Genomic DNA, 13,588 nt, shown 5'->3' with positions numbered 1-13,588 from the left:
GCTGCTGCCTCTCTGAAGACTTAAAACCCTAAACTGATATATCAAAATCCTTTTCAGTACACTACTGAAAAGAATTCTGCCACTGTTGAGCTGAATGGCAAGCAGTGAAGGTACAGAGACTTGATGTTAACTATTAAGTTTTTTAAAATATATAAATTATTGACTGAAGAAATCCCAGATTCTCCTGCTTTGGTTGTGTCTTCATATTGTTTTCTGAATGTTACACTTGACAAATCTTTCATTTCCTATCATTAGATTTCTTTCTAGTGTTCCTAATGCTCCCTCATTTTGCCCTGTCATAAATACTGAAAAGAAGAAACTATAGTTAGATGTTGCCTGCTCTAATACAGGCTGCTCAGGGAAGTGCAGAGAACATGGCAATTAACGTGACATGACTATGACAAATGACGGTGACCGAGCTTTCTGACTGCTGTGAGTTTATTCAATTTCAGCCTGAATTTTGCTCAAACTGATGAGACAAAGTTTAAAGTTTAGATGATTTTCCATGTTTTCTTGAAATTAATTAGTCTACAACAATGGGCTGCAGATCGCATGAGCAAAGATTTAAGGAAGGGCTCCAGCTCCATCATGCTTGTCGTTGGGCCTGGAGTAGCACAAGAATAGCCTCTACTGTCAGTGTCATCTTCCGCCCGGAAGCACTGGAGGAGATGAAAAGGTGGGTGGAGTGGCTAGCATTTAAACAAGCCAGACTGCCTCTAACATCAAGAGAGATTCAGTTCAAGAACTGGCCAACCAGATTCTTGCTTTACCTAAGGCAGTATTTCCATAATGATTTTGCTCTCTTCGAATGCCTACTACAAATACAGAGCCAGGAAGCCTAGGCAAACTCCTAAACTTGCCAAAGCTTTGTGTTGGACTAGGAGTTGTCCTTGTTGCTTAAACATTGGATGTTTAACTTCTAGACTATGTATCTTACCCAAATTACCTCAATACTGCATTTCTGTATCTTTTCAATTTTCTGATAAATATTCTCAGCTTATTGCAAAAGATAATTTTGTAAAGACACACTGGGTGAATAATTGGGCTGGTCTGCTATATATACTTTTAATCTGTTTTACATAGTCTCTAGAAACGGACAGGTATTTAAGTTTTTTTGCTAAATAGGATGTTGGGGAAGCATTTTCTTATGATTTGCCTTTGCAGTTATATATGTATATACACATATATATATGTATCTATATATATGCACACGTATATGTTTGTGTGTGTGTGCGTGTATGTGTGTGTATGTGTACGTATATATATATATTTAGTTTTTTTGGTATATCTCCTTATATCCTTATGTTTCTTCACAATTTAATGCTGCCATTATTTTACAAACTGAGTCCATTCAATGTCCCAGAATATCCCTTCTCATGAGAAAATCATTGGAAAAGAGATCTTAGGAGAGGATATACCCTATTTTGAATCCTTGTAAATATTTCCCATGTCAATAGTTCCAAACTGGAGATATCAATGTGCTTGAGGTTAAGGCACATCATAAAGGCCAAATGAAAGACTTCCTGGCATTTTAAACTTCAAGAATTGGAAACTCTGAGAGCTGTGTCCAGAAACACTTGGGTGTCAGGTGTGTCCAGCCAGGCTTATGTCTCAGTCCGGGAACCAGACGCAGGGCTGTTGACAGCACAAGTGAGCAGGCCAAGGACAGCCCTGGGCCTGGAGGGGTGAAGGTGGGAACACATGGACATTGCCGGTTTTCCTGTATGAGCTTTGGACACAAGAAGGCCCTGAACCACTGCCCTGTGTCATGACGAGAAGATGGCCAAGACCTGTCCTACCTCTCCTGTCCCATCAGAACAGACCTTCATGCCTTACAGGTGTAGGGCAACTGTTGGACAGCAAGACCATCAGGCCTCCCTATTTTCTCCCTGTGCTTCTGGAAACAGGCTTGTCCTCGTGACTCAGCCTGGAGAAAACAAGCTGTGCTCTAAGGGTTGCTGCATAATTCAGCGTTCTGTTCATTGTATTTCAACAACAGCAAGAAAATATCCTTTTTATGTTTTCTCATAAGGGGGAATGCTAACATAGGACCATGCGCTTTGCACAAGTAATTGATTTTGAGAGGAAGGTACTCTTGTGTTAGGCTTTGCTTTACAGCCCACCTCACATTCTGGCACTTTGATTTTGAAGAATAGTTGCAATGTAACAATAAATATTTTAGGGCTAACTTATATTTCAGTGCTTAAAATGACAGTTAGTACTACTTTGCACATTACCTTTTACTGCTGCTTTGTATTTATACTTACCAGACAGGAAGAACTGAAAACGCTTCTGAATATGAAGCAATCAGTGCTATAATATATAGTTCCTCTCACAGGTTCACCAGAAAGGATCATGCCAACCTCCTGATGCAGCATGTGCAGACGTATGTTAAGCTATTTTAAGGAATCTTACTTCATTTTTAATCTTTAGAGCTTGCTCTTGAAATCTGTATTTAAGATAGTCTGTACTAAGCCATCTGGAGTGCTGAATTAAATACCATCCACAGTGCTCAAACAATCCTGATAATGTCATTTGTATTAGGCACAAGGGGTGGGATTCATTTGACTGCGTGCAAATCACTTCAGTAGTTATCTACATCTACGCTAATCACATCATGTTCCCTTTATAACCAAAGAAGAGAAATAAGCACTCTAAGGGTATGAGTCAGCTGATCTGTTGCAGATATCTAGTATATAATGAGATGTACTGCACCCTAAAAGTAACTATTACTCTCTAGTGTTTTTAAAGGAACCTTTCAAAGGGCTCAGATGTAGGCATTCATCCTGGTGATATCTAAAGAGAGGTGAATCCCACTGAGATTACTGTCAGTAATTATGGACAGGATTTTCAATAAATGAGATCAAGCACTACACATTTTACTCTTAGCTCTACAACTGTTTGCATGTTAAACCCATTCAGACAGCTGATAATAGTCTGTCATCAACAGTCTTCTCTTTTCTGTCTCCACATTAAGTTGCTGACAAGTCTCACTAGTCCTTTAAGAGGAGGAGGAATCAAAGTATTTGCAAATAATAATAAGAAAGGCCTGAGAAAAAATATGAGTCCACAGCATTGCTGGAATTTCTTGTCTGGAACTGTGCTGTTTCCAAGACCTACACCCGAAGTAGGTGAATCCTGCGCAGAGGAGGGGAAGGAGGGTGAAGAGGCTATTTGCAGGCTCTAATTCCCCAAACAGAACGGCAGAGTCTATTTGCCGATTGTCAGGTGAATAGAGCACAAGGGCCAGGTCCTTCTCTCAAGTCCTGGCTACTGCTGACATCCACAGAACACTACAAACACTGTAGAGCTTGCCAGATCTTGCTGTTCTCAGAACAAAGGTACTGGACTCAGTTTTTAAGCAAACTGAAGTCCTCTATATGTGGATTCAAACAATTTCAAGACACTTCTGAGAGTAAAACATTGCATTAAGCTGCATGTGTAGCCAGTATTTTCTTGATAGACATAGTTTAGCTTTTCTTATTTTTTTACCTTATTTCTGGGAAGTCTAGGGCTGACCTCAAAAGGGATTTTCAAATATCATTCATAGATGTTAGCTGATATCTCAGAAATCTGTTTAGCACAGTCGAGTTATCAAAGTATTATGCATTTGTTGACTTTATGGGGGGCTCTATGTTAAAGGCTTTTAAAAATAATTTTTAGACTCAAAATTATACTCTTTAGAATTATGAGAACCTAGGAGAGAAAGAAAAGTAGAAGTGAAAGAAAAGTTTAAAAAGACTATATTTACTAAAGAAAAACATTTTCTTTATCACCCACAAGATGGTGCCACTTACTCAACCTAAAGTGCAATTTTCCTTTGAAAACTAAATAAAAATGACACAAAATGAATCTTCATGAAAAGGGTGATGGAACCCAAAAGGCTCAATAGCACCTTTAAAATAGGGCTTAAATGGGATTTAAATGACATATAGTCCTTGTGCTGGCCTTCTGCACATGAGTAAGTTATGTCCTGCACAAATTCAGAGACATATTTGCTAATCTGAGTAACAGAAATAACCTTTTACTGCATATTATCACTTCTAGTTCTGCAGAGTCACAAAACTCAGTCTGAGCAGATTCCTATTTCTTTCTGTGCACCATAAAAATAATCATTTCCTAAATTCCAAAGCATTATCTCTACGGAAATGTATCAAAGATGGGCAATATGCACAAACATAACTGATAGTGCAAATTAAAAAGAATGGGGTTGCCAATGCATGACTGAGAACAGATTTTGGGCCTCATTTCCTGGGATGATTAATCAGATGGAAAGCTACCAGCTTTTCTTTAGGTTGCTGCTGGGTTTACAAAGTTGGCAGTTGGGGGGGGGGGGGAACCCCTAAACTACTTTTTACTTATAAACTAAATGCATAGGAGAAATAAAACCCAGAACATTCCACGGTGTCATTTTTATGGTCACTTTAGATGAAGATCTTTCGGGATGGTAACTGCCGGTTATTATTACACCTCATCGAAAGTGAATATCTTAAAGATTAAGGATCCAAGTTGTGGTTGTGTACAACATTCATCCATAGAAATACCTTTACATCAAATACTGAAGGGGAAGGGGATGGCAAAAAAAAGAAGCTGCCCCTTGGCAGATATTGATCCCCATGCTCAGCTTCCCTTTGCTTCTGCTCTCCTTCCAGTCACTCCCAGTGCCCTGGCCTTTGCCCTTACTGGTTCCTGTCCATCTCCTGGCAGCTCCTACTTGTTTCCCCTATGTTCTTCCCCACCATCCTTCCTCTCTGCTTCTCCTCACATTCAGTTTTCTTCCTGCTTCCCCAGCCATTAAGGAGCTCCTTCTGCTGTTGGGCACTCAAAGAAGTCCTGGGGAGTGAAACAACTCGCAGGGTCACATGCTTTTATTTCTTCTCTCTAGTATCTCAGCAATCTTTCTGCTCCTGGGAGTAGCACTTGCAGTGAAAATCCTGTTCAGCATCCTTGGAGCAGAGTGCATTCACTGCAGAAGGTTGCTTCACAGAGGTAGCTGTCAAATCCTAGTAGGGCTGTCTTGACCAAATTTTTTTTCTGAAAAAGAAAAAAAAAAGGTTTTGGAGTGGTATACCTTGGTCAGATTTGGTATTTGGACTTGCTGGATGATATCCTATCTCCTCTGTGTTTCAAACTCTTGCTCCAAGTAATTGACTGCAGAGTCACAAAATTCAGTCTGAGCAGATTCCTGTTTCTTTCTGTGCACCATAAAAATAACCATTTCTTAAATTCCAAAGCATTATATCTAAGGAAACGTAGCGAAGATGATCTTTTCATCAAAACGGTTGTCAGATTCTTTTTAGCATAGGCAAAAAGTTGTTTTCTTCTGATCTCCTGTTGAGAAGAAGACATGCGCCATTTTATCTGAAATGTTAAAGTTACCCAAAGGTTGAAATCTGGCATTGCAAATTTTGGATTCAGTTGTCAATAATCTAAGTGCCAAAAAAAAAAAGAATCTAGTGATGGGAAAACATTGAGCAAGCCTCACCATATGCATCGTTAGCAGTCCAACACATTATAAAAATACGTTCTAATTTGCTGAGAATAGAGGAGAGTTTCCATTTTCTATCACAGAGATCCTAATCCCTAAGGGGGAAAACCTTTTATTCAAATGACTTGTGCATCTGATTCCTACTGAAAGTCAGAAAAATAAGCTTCTATGTCTCTTAGGCAGTTTTGAGGATTTTATTTGAGAGCATAATCTGAAACTGCTTCTGGTAGCATGGTTAGGAACAGCAGTGCAAATGACTAAAATGGTTTCAGTGTTTCTGTTGCCCGTTGAAATCATCCTAATTATAGATACACTAAATTGCTGGATTAAAAAGGGTGCGTACACCTGTGAACCATGAAGCAAGTCATTGTCTCAACGTAGTTCACCACTAAAACCCTGGCTTCTTCCTGGCTCAGGTGATACAGTGTCATCCGTATTACAATCTCTAATTCTAGAGAAAACAGATTATTAATGACCTGAAGCATTTTACCATCCCAATGGGTGTCGAAAGAGATTGTTTGCTTCCAATTGCAGGAGTATGAGAATTTGCATGACTCACAGTAGTATGATGGCTCCGTACCTATTTTGTTTAGGTTAGCTCCAAGCCTAAGGATATGTCTCAGCCCAGATCACACAGGGTGTTTCTCAGATGCAGTAATCCAGTTTCTTATGATATTTCCTCATATGCATATGCATCCTGTGCTTGGAAAATGAAAATTAGTTAATGTATGAGACAGAAACTCTTTTAGAAAATGACCATTACTTCTTTTATTTACAATAAAATCTGGATTTGAGCTTCTGTTGCAAGAATCTTGTTTTTTACTTGCTAAGAAGCAAAATTATATTGCATTTTTATTAAAATGCCAAAAAAGGAAGAGAAATAGAGAGTAGGGAGAGAAAAAAAGAAAAAAACTCCAAAATTAAGCATAGGATTTTCAAAGAAGTGAATGTAACACCTTATTCCTAAATATTTCCACCTTTATTATACCATATACATTTTTTAGAGGAAAAAAACTCTCATCTGGTAGTGTTTAAAGTAGTAGTTAGTGTCTTTTCTATGGAAAAAACGTGTTCACTTCAGACAGTGGCTTTTGTGTTTCATAGTTAAAATTGAATCATATTTCCTTGTAAAGCAAAACAAAGCACACTGGTAGGAAGGGGAAGGAGGAAGGAATAGCAAAGGCAGGAAAATATAGCTTCTGTATCTGGGTAGCTTTTGAAACACATGATCCAAACTGTATTCTTCTGGCCAGGAAAAACATTTGCCTTTTTGCTCTTATTTTCCTCTCTACGATTCATGGAAAACATTTTTTTTAGAACTAGATCTGATTGTTTGGGATTGGGTTTTAGCTTACTACACTAAGTTAAATGTAATAAGGTTAAGACATTCTGCCTGGCTAAGATGGGTTCTTATTGGACAGGAAGCAAAATGATTGAGAAAAAAATAATACAAAGAAGGAAAGAAGCTGTAAAGACGTTAATATACTAGAAGAATGATTTTTAGAGAGGGCTTGTGTCAGAGACATGGGACAAGTATTTCACACATTACTGATTGCTGTAGCCCTTGCTACTAGAGCTGCTGACCATCACAGCCTCTGCAAACACAAATGCCTCAGATTACTATGAACCAGATCACACTGCCCTTTCTCCCTATATTTTAGCGACAATATAATTAAGATGTGCAACACCAGTGAGTTGTGGGTGCTACCATGGAAGTTGTTCAGTTAAGGTGGTGAACCTAACTGGAGCTGCAGTTGGCTGTCTCCTGAACATCTCTTGGCTATTTTGGTTCACATTTCTTCCATTTTTTGTCTCATGTTCAGCATTTTTTACAGTCTTTTCTCTTCCCTTTCTCACAAAGAGCTTTCAAAAGGCCAAAAAGCATGACCAGAGCAAACACTTTTACAAATATTTTTACGTTTCAGCTGAATGATTTCAGAAAAATGAATCCTTTAGTTTTATTGGTGGATCACTCTTACCCTCCCCATTTATCCACGTTTTGTTTTACAGAGTTAACTTTAGATAATAAGGGTAAAGTGTGAAGGACTTTAGTGAGCAGTGGGTTTCTTGTAATTTCTGTATAGCAAGAGAGCTTTTGGATAAACAGAGACTTTTTTCCCACAAAAAGTACTTTCTCAAGTGCCATCTACATTTTTTTGTTTGAGTATCCAAAAGACAAGTGTTAATTGTAGAAGCAAAAACTTTGCTTTTTCAATATGCAGAATAACTTAATTTGGTGAATTTTCTACAATCCAACTTGTTTTTATATAATGTTAGAAAATCTAAAAAAAATTGTGAAGATAAGATTTATCCACAGGACCCAATTTCTGCTTTCTGGCTGTAAAATAGAAATACAACAAGATTGCTTTGCAGAAGTATGTGGGAAGTCATGGCTGTTCTTTAGCTTCCTCTTTAGCAAGCATAAATTGACATTTTTTTCTCCTTATTCATTTATCTCCTGCTGTTGTTTGAAAGTACCACTAGCCGTACAGGCCTGTGAGTCAGCAACCTCTCTGCATGAAGCTGAACAGTAAATTCCCTTTCTTCCTCTTTACATTTTAAATATAACTTCATTTCTCTGTTCAGCTAGGAATGAGGTCTGTTAGTTATTCTCTTCTTGTATGATGATATTATCAACTTCCTTGCTACTCTGAAGTAGCTTTTGCATGACAATGAAAATTCAGTTAAATTCAGAAAAAAGTGAATGCACAAGATTTTATTCTGAAGGAGTGCTGAAATAATGGCAACATCACAGAAAAATGAGGAAAGGATCTTTGAATAAAGTACTTCTTTAGACAGGAGCATCTCAGACCTGAAGACTCTTATCTTCGGAGAAATGTGTTCAGGGACTTCGATCTTCTTTTCTCTATTTGTTATACGTACTAAGAGTTGAGGAACCACAGATCTGATTTTGCAAAAGTCATTGCCAAAGCATTTATCTTTCCAAAACGATGTTCTGGATCTGATAAGCTTATAAATGTGTAAACACATTCACTAGCTCTGTATTGTAAACATAACCAGCACCAGAGTAAGATCTCTGCTATCTAAGTGCAAAGGCCTGATATTCTTACTGTATCCTCAGGAATCTCTTGAAAGAATACCTAAAAACTGAGGTTAACTAAGCCACCGAATGCTTTCAGAAAATGTTAGTAACGTGAACTGTTTTTGCAATTATCCATAAAATTAAGTATTTACTTAATGCAGAGGAGAGCAATAAAAGGTTCTGTCTTAATTAGATTTTATGTTCTTTAGAAAACATAGAGAAAATTAAGGGTTTTTTAATCTTTATTTTTTTAATTTTGTGTTTTACTAAATGAGAGCATTTGAGATTTGTTAGCTAGAAGCTCTAACTTTATTACATAATTTCTCTGTAACACTATGTTAAATCCATGTTCTTTCTCCTGATGAAACCAGACTGTTAGGCCAAACTTTGCATCAGCATTGGCTGACTTGTGATTGCTTTGATATTCATAGGTCTGGGCTTTATTTCTCTCCAAACTTACACTCACTGTCCTTTCTACATAAGGAAATTGCCATGCACAGATTGTGCATACATTATTCAGAGACACTCATACCTGGAGGAGCATCAACCCTTTTCTGCAGCTTGCCATCCATGGGTTGCTGTGGCAACTCAGCAGCAGGCAGCCTGGCATCTCCTGGGTGAGATTTTAGCATGAGGAAGAAACAGCCAACACAGGAAGAGGCAAAATGAGTGGGGTAGGTTGGATTTGGACCTGTAGCCCAAGGGAGGATATATGATAGAGGTGTTGGAGGCTGACTTCTGGGCCTGCAACTGAGGCAAGGCACTTCCCTGGCAGAAGTGGTCTGAACATCCCTAACTTCAGAAAAATGTCAATGAAATCCTGTCACATTGGGGTGGTATTTCCCCAAAAGGAGTCAGAAATGGCAAACGGTAGTGAAAAGAAGGTACAAACATCCCAAGGCAAACCCATCGCTGTCAAATGGGGAGTGGGGAAAGGCAGTTTAGTCTGTCCTGCAGTTACCAAGATATTTTTAGGATGTGTTTGAGTTTTGATTTATCTAGCCCTGAAATCAGATGTCTTGCATTTATGATTAAATGTGCTCAAAAAAATAAGAGGGACCTATCCCTCTAAACCTTTTATCCTGTAACTTTTGAAGGGATAGATTTGTAATGTTATATAAGGGCTTAAAGTGCAGATAACTATTTAATAATATTTGCAGAAGTGCCAAAACTGGTTCAGTGCTATCAATCTTATACCCAAGGGTATTTAGATGCCTGACTGCACTGAAATCACCAATAAACAGAAATTAAGTATTTAAATCATTTTTGCAAATATAAGCCCTTAGTCCTATGAGGCCCAAGCAGTTCAAGTGCTTTTAACAACGTCACTTCACATTTGTTTGCATCTGTAGTCAATGACGTGTTTTTGGAAAACTGACCACAGAGACAAGTGTCATCTTACTTAACAGTAACTTTTAATGAAACAGATTCCTAGGAGGAAATTCAAGATACATTTATGAGCTTATAAGTTTAGTAGGTCTAATGAACTTGACAAAAGTTATACAAAAAGTCAGTATTAAAACACAGTCTATTGCTGGATTATTCCCACATCCCAGGACTTTGTACTCTTTTTAATGCCTTCTAGCTATGGAGCATAAGCTGTTCTTCTGTAGGTAGCATTGAATTTAATTTTGTCTAAAAATCTTTGAAATAATTTAGATATTAAAGGTATACTATCCATAGATTCTCCATATTAGTTCAGTTGTTTCATAAGCTATGACTTTTTTAGAAGCATTTATTGTTCAAAACGCATTTGTGACACAGAAGAGAACCTGTAGTAGGTCAAGACTTTTTCTTATATCCTTTAATTCCTAATGCCAATAAATACATAGTTAATTAATTAGGGAACATACATTCTAATTATTTCGTCAGGTATCTGAAAAAAATGGTTCTGTGTTTGAAAATACACTGTATTTTATTAGAGTGACAGATCATTTTCATATTATAATTTCTTGAGTCATTTCTCTCCTGAGACATAGGAAATTGGATTATATCAGGAATAAAAAGGAATTATCAGGAATATAAATATAAAAAATAAAAAAATATATTTATTATATAAATATAATAAAATATAAGGAATTATACTTTAAAATAAAAATATCAGTATTTTTAAACATGTAATAAGAGGCTGGGAACAGCTGAGCTTCCTATCCAGTGCTAAACAGGTAATATCACTGTACATGAAGTACAGATTTCTTCCTCAGATTTCTTCCATTAAAGATCTTGATTTCATTTGTAATTCAAATAAAAACAAAACATAAATCTCCCTCTGAAATGTTCACCAAACAGTCCATCTGCTGCAGTCCATAATTCCTTCTGCCCCAAGGAACATTTTTGGTGTCTTCTATAGCCTGGCTGGGGTTGAGGTCCATCTGCCAAGATGAATTAGTAGAAGTTCCTGATTTATACTAGGAGCACCTGAGTTTAGGGAGATGCAGCATGAGTCAGGCATTCTGACATCCCAGAAAAAAAAGACAAAAAAAAGTCTTAGGCTTGCAAATTTGGCAAAAGCTTTCTATGGCACTCAGGGAGGTTGGCAGGAGCTACACTTCAAATCTTAGCAATATTGTCTCAGTGCCTGTGTGAATTAAATACATACATATATTTATACGTGTATGTACACACATTTGTCACATGGCAGGAATCAATAGCTACTGCCTCATGGCAATTGTTACATCTCCACTGTGATCTTCATTTCTCAAATATTAAATATAACTGTGATATCAAGTAAAAAAAGAAACAGCAAGCAAACAAACTCAGTTCTTAGTGCCCTGCAAAGTGCAGGTAGAAAGAAAGATTAAAGACAGAAACCTTTGATGAGTTACAGTATTACACTGACTTTTATTAAGTATCATTGTTACCATCAAGTAGTATTGTCAAGCAGAAACTGCTTGTTATCAAAGCTACTTCTTTCATTCTAGATTGTTTGTGGTTATTTCATAGTCCTGAACACACATTTTTTGCTCTTGCTGGCTTTTTTCCCCAGTGGTTGGAGGAATTTCTCTTACACTGGCAGCTCTGTGCATTGTCTGTATGACCAGGGATGCCCTGAAGAAACAAGTTCTTGAGTTCAGTTTTGTCTCCTGTTTATCCTACAGGATACACTTTGGTAGGCATTTCTGAGTAAAACTCTGGAGCGAATATTTTAGTAGGCTGCCAAACATTTATTTGAAATTTGTTGCTCTTTCCCACTTTAGTTAAAGAAATGCAATACTTGTTAGTGGTTAATCTGAGATGTTTTTTCCACAATACCAATGTATTTCAACTGTGTTGAGGTCTAATCTTTCAACTGTACCAAAGATTTTACTTATATATTTATATAAACTGAGTACATGCACACACCACTTATATATCTGAGACTTCTGCATACTGATCATTTTAATAACATACTTAATTGGAAGGTTATTCTTTATGTGGTATATCTGAACTAACAGAACAAAGAGAATCATCAAAATGAATTCCTCGTGAATTATGCACCAGTTTACTTCATATCGTTTTATCTGAGTACATGATTAAAAAAAAAGACTATTAGTAGAGCTAAATGAAAAACAAAACAACAATGAAAATAAAGGAGGAATATCATAGGAATACTATCAGCCGGGGACTATCACTGCATGGCTGGCGAGGCTTGGCTTCTTGGAACTGAGGCTCAAAGAGGATGCTAACCCTTAAAAAGACTTTGGAATAAGGGGGCAGAACCTAGGTTAGGAGCCACACCCAAGGGAGAGAAGAGAGCAGAAACACATTGAGAAAGGCATTTAGCTGCCTGCCTCAGATCCGTCTGTGTTCCTGACAGGCTGAGACAATTGGACTGAACAGAACTTTGCAATTGCTTTAAAAGGAAGGTGGATATTTAGGCCAGGCCAAATAAAGCAAGCTGTCTGTTTATTTTTACCCTTTGTCTTATGTTCTATTTTAGTTGAATAAATAGTGCTTTGTTTTGCATAAGCTGTTTCTGAGTCATGGAAGTCCATCCATGGAAAGCTGTGCCTGTGGGTCTAACACGGTTCCTGCACTGTAGGACGGGAAACCAAAGAGCGGGGCTGAACCAGTGGGACCGCAAGGCTCCAGCTACAAAGGCATGAGAGAGGCAAATCTCCTCTCAGAGGGGTGTATACACAGTGCAGGAGGAGCGTAGAGCATGGCCTCATCCATGGCACAGATGGGATAGTTATTAAACGCGCGGTATACCACACATACCTACTGGAGGTGATGGATGTCAGCTCAGTAACTAGAGGCTATTTCTGTCTTTCTTACTGTAGAGAGGAAGCTAAGGCACTCAGAGTGAGTGTGTATATGTGTGTGACTCTGTCTGTCTGTGTAATTGTGTGTCGACCCCCAGCAGTAAGTATCAGCCAAGTATTCAGGAGAGGTACAGTTCTCAAAGATCATTGTGTTTCTACACACTGCGGAAAATCTTCTGAGTAAAAGACAATAAAAATACCCTATCTGAAGAGAAAGACTGCAGTATGTGCTCTGATTATATTACAGGCCAGACAATCAACACAGGAGATATCTTTTATGAATATCTCAACCTTGGGAAAACTTAGATTGGAGCTCCGTCAATGAGGTGCACAAGTCCATAGGAAACAGCTTTATTATTTCCAGGGCTCAGGGAGCTACTTGCTTCCTATTTAATTTGAATAATTGCACAGATCTGAGGCCAAATGTAGCAACAAGAACAACAATCTCTAGTTGTTTCAATAGTTCTCTGTACTTGTTTCCTGTATCTATTTCAATTTTAATACTTAAATGACAACAGTCATGCTTGACAAGATTAGGAAACTTTGAGTTTCCTTCTTTAACACTTCTTAATTCCCACATGGGAATGTGCACTACATTTCTGACCTCATGTCTGCACTACTTTAATACACAAATATGTAGAGACTTCTTCTATAAAATCCCTATACATCTGATGTATTTTCAACTGATCATTCAGGTAAAATGTATCCATTTAAGTTTTTTGCTGTGCTGAATCATTTTCAAAGTCCCTTTGAGCAGCATACACGGCTGCTGTTGGGATACTGGTCTTTCCTGCTGGGCAATCTGGTACAGAG

Source organism: Dromaius novaehollandiae, chromosome 1 (genome assembly GCF_036370855.1).
Source record: "Dromaius novaehollandiae isolate bDroNov1 chromosome 1, bDroNov1.hap1, whole genome shotgun sequence".
NCBI classification, from domain to species: domain Eukaryota; kingdom Metazoa; phylum Chordata; class Aves; order Casuariiformes; family Dromaiidae; genus Dromaius; species Dromaius novaehollandiae.
This window is presented reverse-complemented; position numbering follows the sequence as displayed.